General features: G+C 48.1%; 1 protein-coding gene across 7 annotated transcripts in view; it reads right to left on the reverse strand.

The window, feature by feature from the left end:
• Nucleotides 1-2,027, reverse strand: part of CYFIP2 (cytoplasmic FMR1 interacting protein 2) — a 130,535-nt gene extending 128,508 nt beyond the window's left edge. For 2 of the 7 annotated variants that reach the window (XM_045503644.1, XM_045503618.1), the window contains exon 1: nucleotides 1,901-2,027. The gene's annotated coding sequence lies outside the window, so the exon portion shown is untranslated. Of the gene's footprint in view, nucleotides 1-1,508; nucleotides 1,637-1,900 lie in introns of those variants that run through there. The other 5 variants (XM_045503607.1, XM_045503654.1, XM_045503635.1 and 2 more) reach the window with 4 other exon arrangements.
• Nucleotides 2,028-7,059: the final 5,032 nt, after the last annotated feature.

Raw genomic sequence — 7,059 nt, forward strand, 5'->3', positions numbered from 1 at the left:
TGTGGCCTACTAACTGCCCGGGCAGATGGCATCCAGGGGCAATGAGTAACTCTCTGTAGGAAAGTTTCACCTCCCCCAAGTGGATACTGAGTGCTCAACAAATACCTTCCAGTGACAGTAACCAACCCCTGACCAGTTACACACACACACACACACACACACACACACACACACACACAATTCCATTATTTCTGCTCTTGAAGCAAACAGAGCTGACAACTGTAGACACTGTCATTTCAGTGAGCTGTTCCCCAAAACTGCTACCTAGTTCCCTGTTCTCACTTCCAGCTCAGTGCCTGAAATGCCACCTTTAGTGATATCAAATATGTTGACTTAAAGATTTGTTTTCCATTAAAATGCCTTTCGGCCCATTTCCTTTCCAGTCAAATGACTTCTAAAGGACCTGCTCTGCACTGAATGGGAAATTCTTTTGTATTTAGCTCTTAAGGATAAACATGTTCACTGGCTCCTATCTTGAAAATAATTTTTGACATAGGAGAATGGGGGAAGCACAGAGCACTGCACGGAGGTGGAGGTGGGAGGCCTCAGGGAGAGTCACAGAGGAGGTGCCTAACTGTGCAGAAAACCACCTTCAAGGCCTTCGCAATCCTGCCCAGGGATATGGACCTAGAATTTTGCCTCCCAATATCTGTGATCTCCAAGGTTACCAGCACTGCTTCCAACAGGGCCTGTGTCCAAGAATAAGTAAGGTGAGACCCACTGCCCTAAAGGGGACACAGGTTCCAGGTAGAAAACAAGAGTATGAGAGCCAGCACTCTCCTGAGTTGCCCCTCATGCCCCAGTCTCCTCGCCCATGCCAGGAAGGCACCTGAGAGCTAGCAGGAAAAGATCCTTGCTACCTTCTTGTCCTGGCTGGAAGAGAAGCCCATGGTCCATCAGCCCACAATGCTCCATCGCCGTGCTGGAGAAACTAGGCAACCAGAGGTCAAAGTCAGATTCCCTGAGCTGGGGATGGCCTGGGCAGTCCCAGCGTCCTTTCCTGCCAGGTTCTCCTTAGTACAGAGAACCACACTCCTGTCCGATCACGTTTCCTGCCCCCACCCCCACCCCTAAACAGAGAGCAACCCCTTCTCTTCCTTTTCACCCATCCATCGAGGGGGAGGGTGTCCTGAAAAGCAGAAACCACAACAGACAGGTAGGCACTCTTCCCAATTCTTCGGAGCTCAAGAAAATCCAACCTCCTCCCCAGGAGTCAGCCCACTCATCCCCCTTCCCCCCTGTCCTCCCCCGCTGCCTGGCAGCCAGGAGGGAGAGTGATGCTAGTGTAGGCCAGAAGGCTTCAAAGCGGGTCAGACTTGCCTCCTCCCTCGTTAAAACCCCCACCTTCAAACACTGGCGCTTCGCCCCTCGCCCCACCCATCTCACGTTCACTGCAGGGCGTCGGGTGCCCCAGGCGGCTGCCAGGCGGGCCCACGCGGCTCTCGCTTGCCCCGGAGGAGGTGATGATGGCCGAGGCGGCAGAGGCGGCTGCCGGCGCTCTGCAATACCTGGGCTCGGGGATGTCGCCGCTGCAGGTGTCTCCGGTTCTCGGGGTTAGCGCCGCTCCTTCACCCGCCCGCGGCTCCGGCCCAGGCCGCGCACCTGCTGCTGCCGCCGCCGCGCCCGAGCTGCGTTGTGTGCCGGCGCTTTCCCGCAGGGGGGTCCGCGCAACGAGGCCCAGGGTGGGCCGGAGGGGGAAGGGGGCCGCGCGGGGCCTGGAACCCGGCGTGCAGGGGCTTCGGAGGCCCCCAGGCCGCGCTAGCCGGGGCGCCGGGCCGAGCGCCCCCCTCGGGCAGGGAGAAGGGGCGCCGGCGCCTCGCGCATCCTCACGGCCGTATCGACGTCCCCCCGCAGCATCCCGGTCCCCACGCCGGCCCCAAGGCCTGCGAACGCTGCTTACCTGGGTCTGCGGCAGGTTCGTGGGAGCGGCCCAAGGCTACCGCGGGGCCCCGCGCCGGGGCGCAGGATGCTCTGCCCCGCTTAGCTCCGCTGGAGGGCCGCCGCGCTCGGCCCCGCCCTCGGCCCCGCCCCCGCGCCCGTCGCGGCTCCTCCCCCGCCCGGGGTGCCAGCCCCTTCGCCGCCGCCGCTGTCACACAAAGAGCAGGAAATGGCTGCGGCGAGGGGCGCTTGGTGTGCCCCTCAACGCGGCGGGCGCATCCCAGACCTGCACCCCGGCGCCGGCCCCAGGACAGCCAGCCGCCCTGCCCTCAGGATGGAGAAGGAAGGGAGGACTTGCCCCCAGATCCCGCGTGCCGGAGAGCCACACCTGCAGCAGTGGGAGGACGGAAGCTTTGGGCTCCATTGCGATCTCATCGATCTCACGTTATTTCCAAGTGCTCATTTATCTACCTAATATTTATTGAGCACCTATTTTGTTCCGAGCCTCGTGCCAGGAGCTGAGTACGCACTGCTGTACTACCCTTTTGGAGCTTGTTATCTACCTGGATAGATAGGGCATAAATTAACCTAGCTAACGTCCAGTTACAGCTAGAAGAAGTTCTGTGAAGGAAAGAAACAGGGCGAAGTGATGGAAGATAAACCAGGGGTTTGGGGAGAGGGAACTTCCACCAGTTGAGTCTGGTCACCAGGGCTTCTCTGCTCAGGAGTATCTTCTCAGTCGCTTGGAGCCAATCCCTGAAGCTGCCATCTCTTAAGCAGGGACCTGCCTCAACTTCATTGAGGAAGAATTGCCTAATGGACAAAAAGGAAAATACATGGTGACAGGAAGTCACCTGGCTTTGCCAGGAAGGACCTGAGAGGACAGGCACCTTTCTCTTCAAGGCTTATCTGCCATTTAGGGCTGCCCAAAGAAACGGTCCTCACCCGAGCAGCAGTCTGGTGGGGCTTCAGATCCAACCTTGAGACCCCCTACTCAAGTCACTCCAACACTCTGTTCTTGAGAAGCCACCATATCTATAACGTGAGGGATAATAATTGCCCTTCCTACCTCACAAGGTAAACACTTGAAAGCATTTGAAACATTTTAAAATGTAAGGGATAAAGTACTGTTACAAGGGAAGCTTTCTCAAAAGTTTGTCTATGTATACTTAATTACTCAGCTATTCCTATTAGGGGCTATTTATAGAGGAGCCACAGAGTCTCTGGCAAAGAACTTGGGAGTCTACACCCTCACTGATCTCACACCATTTCTTATTTCCCAAGCACTCAGAATTCATGATCCTTTATGGTTTGATGTTACATCACTCATTCGAATTTAAATTGCTATTTCAGAAAGGATGACTTATACATATGTACACACATACATTTCTGTCCCTGTGAGAAAGCTTGTGGAGGTGTTTGTGGAGGATGGCTTTAAACACCAAAGTTTCTTTCTTTCTTTCTTTCTTCCTTTCTTCTCTTTCTTTCTTTCTTTCTTTCTTTCTTTCTTTCTTTCTTTCTTTCTTTCTCTTTGTTTCTTTGTTTCTTTGTTTGTTTCTTTCTTTCTTTCTCTCTCGTTCTTTCTTTCTTTCTTTCTTTCTTCCCTTCTTTTTTCTGTAATTTTTCATTTTCCACTGTGATTCTTAGGATTTTGAGCGTCAGTGATTACAAATACTTAACAAGAGAAATTGGGGGCACCTGGGTGGCTCAGTTGGTTAAGTGGCTGACTTTGGCTCAGGGCATGATCTCGTGGTTGGGGAGTTCGAGCCCCGCATCAGACTCTGTGCTGACAGCTCAGAGCCTGGAGCCTGCTTCAGATTCTGTCTCCCTCTTTTTCTGCCTCTCCCTTGCTCGTTCCCTCTCTCTCTCTCTCTCGCTCTCTCTCTCTATCTCTCTCTCAAAAATAAATAAACATTTAAAAAAAAGAATTAAAAAAACAACAAGAGAAATTGAATTTTCACTCTAAAGGGCATGTTTTGTTGGTTGTCGTAGATTTCTGGAAGATGTATTTCTCCCTGTTGTTCCTTCCTTGTCTTTTCACCTTCTAAGATCAAGTTGTTTAAAAGAAACAAAAAGACTATTAGATATATATTTGGTTGGATCCTAGGCAAAAATAATTCCCTGACCCCCTGAATTTCATTCGCTTATAAGGAGAAGCAATAAGGTCTTGTTGAAAGCATTGCGTTGGCAATCCAGAGGCTTGTCTTTTGGTCCCAGCTTTGCAAGCAAATGATCCTAGACAAGTCACTGCACTTGTTTCCCCCTCCAGACGGTGAGGTAAGGTGGATTCATTCCAAGAGCCTTCTACATGCAGAAAATCACATGAGTTAAAACAAAGGACATGCCCCTGCCATGCTTACAGCACCTCACTAGCTTCTCATTGTCCTCAGCATGGAGCCTAAACTCCTTAGCAAGGCCCACAAAGGGTGTTCCATCTGGCGTCTGCCTCTCCAGTCTCCTCTGCTGTGAGCAAGCTCTCTTTGGTTGTAGCCAAAAGCAATCTTTTAGTTTCCCTAATCTGCTGTATTCTCGCTTGAGTTTGGCCTTTGTGCAAGCTGGGCTTTTTGCTTAGAATGATCTACCCTCCTTTCCCTCCCGCTTCCGCACTTTCCCCTAGTTTGCTGCCTAACTTCTGTGCATCCCTCTGGTGTCCACTTACCTGTCTGTTTCTTCTAGCTCCCTCCGTGTCTGGGTTAGGCTAGGGTTAGTCATCTATGCTCCCAGAGCCCCCTGGGCTTCCTCTATCACACCCCTCGTTGTGCTGTGTTGTGATTGCTGACGTCGTTGCCTGCATAGCATTATTAGAGCATAAAATCTAAGAGAAGGGATGTGTCTTTCTTGCCTCTCATCACATTCTCAGAGATTCGTCCTTCATAGGAGTTCAATAAAAATGCGTTGAATGAATAATCAAAAGTGAACTCATAGCTCATATGTTGCCAGTGACATGCGTAGCCTTCTGTCTACTACCTTCAGATATGCCTCACGTTCAATCCCTGGCTGCACCATCAGCCATGAGTGGGTTGAAGCTATCAGATGAGAATTGCATTGCCACCTGCAAGCTGGAGCCCACACAATGTGGTTCCATGTGTGGCAACCTTGCCTTGTTTTTAGAAAAGTCTCAGGTCACTTAGGACATCTAGGTGTCCATTTAAAATTGCTTCACAGAAACCAATAGTGGGGTATTTGGAATGGGCATAAGAATTGGTTCTGGAGACAGAAAACAGAAATACTATTTTATGTAGGAAAGGAATATGAGGTGGAGAGAAACTGTGAATAATACAAAAAAAAAAAAAAAAGCCTTTAACTGCCATGGGACTGCTACACAGAGTAGGCTCACCCACTTGTTGCTTGTAGTTAACATTTGAGTAGTTAGCAGGAAAAGAAAAACTTAATGGTCAATTACGCAATTTACGTTGTCCATTAGATAAAACCTGAGCACTTGCTCAAAATTGCCTCATTTTACAGATGAAAGAACTGGGGCCCAGAAAGGGGAAGGGTTGCCCAAGGTCAGCTGGACCCAGACTCAGGTCTTTCCACAGGACACTGGGTTGCCTATTTCCTTCTTTGAATCTGGAATAGTTTGTTAAAATAGATGTTTTATGCTTATTTTTTAATATTTTTTAAATTTAAATCCAAGTTAGTTAACATATAATGTAATAATTATTTCAGGAGTAGAATTTAGTGATCTATCACTTACATATAATACCCAGTGCTCATCCCAACAAGTGTCCTCCTTAATGCCCATCGCCCATCTAGCCTGTCCCCCCACCCAACACCCCTCCAGCAACCCTCAGTTTGTTCTCTATATTTCAGAATCTCTTATGGTTTGCTTCCCTCTCTGTTATCTTATATTTTAAAGATATGTTTTAAACTAACATTTGTTAAATGTTTATTTGGGGCCAGCCTCTGTGCTAAGTACTATATATGGATGGGCTAATTTCATCCTCATGAAATCCTAAGAAGTAGCCCTGTTACTTTATAAATGAAATATTGAGGACTGTTTTGTTGCTGAAAGATTGTGACTCCATCTTGGTCCATTTGGAAACACATGTCCCCTCATCACGCTGTCTTTCTCTTACTTTGCTCACTTCTCACAACTTCTATGGAACTGGTTCCCTTGAAGGTCAGATCTTTCACACATAACTTCATAGCAAAGAACATTTCATCTTTACTTACACAAATTCTGTTTATAATAATTTTAGATAAGAGCTGATAAGGAGGGGCTGAGCATATTCTGAACAGGATTTGAAATGCAGCAGTATAGCCAAAGGCACAATGGGCTCAGTGCTGCTGTGTTCTCAGAAGTTAGCATAGGTGGCCCTATAATCAGCCCCACAGAATGGTTGGGAACATGGAATTTGGGGACAGACAGGTCTGGCTTCAGGCCCCCATTCTGTCACTCACTAATTGTGTGACCGTGAATGGCTTTTCTAATTTACTAAGCCTTGTTCTCATCTGTAAAATTGAAACAATCGTCATTGTACCTATCCCTTGGGTTCTTAGAAGATTAAATGAAATAATAAATGTAACATGCTAAGCATAGTCATCATGAGTGGTCAAGAATGGAAGCTTATATTGTTATTATTATGATTATTAATGTGGTTTGAATTTTGGTGTGATCTCTAGGAAGAATGTAGGACTTGGAATAAGATCTGTGTTCTAACCTCACCTTTGTTAAGTAAGTCTACAACTTCAGGCATGCTCTCTGGGTATCACTTTCCTTTTCTGTCTGGTAAGACCCTTGTACTCCTGCTTCGATCCCAAAGCTGCTGAGAGAGCAAACATTATCTTAGATGGGAAACTGCTGTGAAATATACAAAAGAGAAACACAAATGAATGTTTGCATAGTTTGTCTCAGCTTACAGACACTTGTCCTCAAAATCAATCTGAGAAAATGGAAAGGGGCCAGAAACGTCTTCATAGCTGTAGATGCATGTAGATAGTATGGGTAGAGGTGATCCTGGGTGGTGAGAAACTCACAGTCCACTCAACCTTTTCAACTGATTCTCCTGTGACCGTGGCTAGCACCTACTAACCTTGTCCTCAAGGTTCCCAGTCCTAATTTAAAAGTAATGCAAGGGAATAAGGTGGAATAAGATACATTTTTTTTTGTTTTATTCGGGCTTTTCTTCCTGAAATGTTCTTCCAGATCCTCTCCCTTAGGAGCTCCTATTTACCCTA

Source organism: Leopardus geoffroyi, chromosome A1 (assembly GCF_018350155.1).
Source record: "Leopardus geoffroyi isolate Oge1 chromosome A1, O.geoffroyi_Oge1_pat1.0, whole genome shotgun sequence".
In the NCBI taxonomy this organism is placed as follows: domain Eukaryota; kingdom Metazoa; phylum Chordata; class Mammalia; order Carnivora; family Felidae; genus Leopardus; species Leopardus geoffroyi.